Raw genomic sequence first — 1669 nt, forward strand, 5'->3', positions numbered from 1 at the left:
TTTTAATAATATATTATATGTATATAAAAATAAAATATACTAAAAGCAAAATAATATGAGCCAAACCGAAACGGTCTGAGCCGCCTTGGCTTAGTTTTAAACCGAGTCACTTCGTGCGAGCTTTTTCCAAGCTTAATCCGAGCAAGCTAGCGTGCTCTAAGCATTGATCTTTTTGAACCACCCTGAACTTATTTGGCTAGTATAAATAGAATGTGGATGCGTAGAATCATGTGTATGTATCACCCAAGATAGTCTTCTGTTAGAGCAAATTGAATAGATTTTGTATTTAACTTTATTCTAGTGACATTTTTCTTGTGTCTTCTATACATTTTTTTAATTTATTCATATTCATTATAAAATTAAACTTCTAAAAAATTCAAAAAGAATTAATATATTTTGTTATATATAATTTAATATCTGGTAAAATTTTAAAAACCTTGGTGCAAGCCGTAAGTAAATAGTAAGTAAATAGTTTACCAGTAAGATACATTATAAATTGTCGTAATGAACGTCTACAAATGACCATGGCAAAGTTTCCAGTACCCCATCCGGATGTTTCCTTAGGTAATTCACTAATATCCGTTAATCGGTCGGATTAAAATTTTTCACCCTTACTGTCGACGGATTACCACCAATAACCACCTTCACTGTTGGATTTTTAATGAATGTGATCATCGTTGAAAGTCATTATTATGTATTCACCAAGTCATGTAGGTATTGGCTTAACCACGTTTATTTGCTTCACGACAATAAGTAATTATTGTTGTCAAGAGAGTTATTATCTACTACAGTTATTCACTACTACAAAAACGTCTCTTAACACCGGTCTAAACTATAATTTACTAGTTTGATCCTCCCGTGTTACGGGAGTTTATTTAAAGTTTTGTTTTTAACCGTTTTGCTATTTTATGATGCTTATTTTATTTTTTAACGTAGTTTGGTTTTAATTTAATATATATATATATATATATATATATATATATATATTAGCTTGTTATTATATTTTTTAACGTTTGGGTTTTATCAGCTGAGACGTTTAGGTTTTTAGATTTTTAACGAACATACATAAACGAACACGAGCATGTTGATTTTTTTAAATGTACAAACATGAACACAAATATTTGTCTACTGAAAAAAGAGGCTTTAATGTAGTTGATGATGGTGGGTAATATTGGAAGTTAACCGGCGATAAAGATGATAGATCAGCAACGAAGAATATGTAAAGCGGATAAATTAAATTTGGGTTTGATAATAAAAGTGTTTATCATTAAATGAGATCTTATAACCCATTTGAGGGCTATTAGAGTTTGGTCAGACACGTAACCTGTGAAAATTATTCTTTAATAATTAAGGGGTTATTTCACAAATAAATGAGATGTTATAACCCGTTTAAGGGTTATCCGGGTTTGGTGAGACCCATGACCCGTGAAAATTATTGTTTGCTTATGAAATAGTTTTACAAATAAATGAGATGTTATAACCCATTTAAAGATTATCCGGGTTTGGTGAGACCCATACCCGCGAATTCGGGTCAAATGCATGAGAAACCTCCATTTATAAATCAAGCAATCTGGTGGCTCTAGAGAATGGGGGAAACAACCTGAGAGCGACACCTAAGATTTTATGGTAGACAATTATATAGATAGTTAGATGTGAGGCTCAACCGTTG

This window comes from Bidens hawaiensis, unplaced genomic scaffold (genome assembly GCF_021521415.1).
Source record: "Bidens hawaiensis isolate Kalapana, Puna unplaced genomic scaffold, B.hawaiensis_p1.1 tig00033584_1, whole genome shotgun sequence".
NCBI classification, from domain to species: Eukaryota; Viridiplantae; Streptophyta; class Magnoliopsida; order Asterales; family Asteraceae; genus Bidens; species Bidens hawaiensis.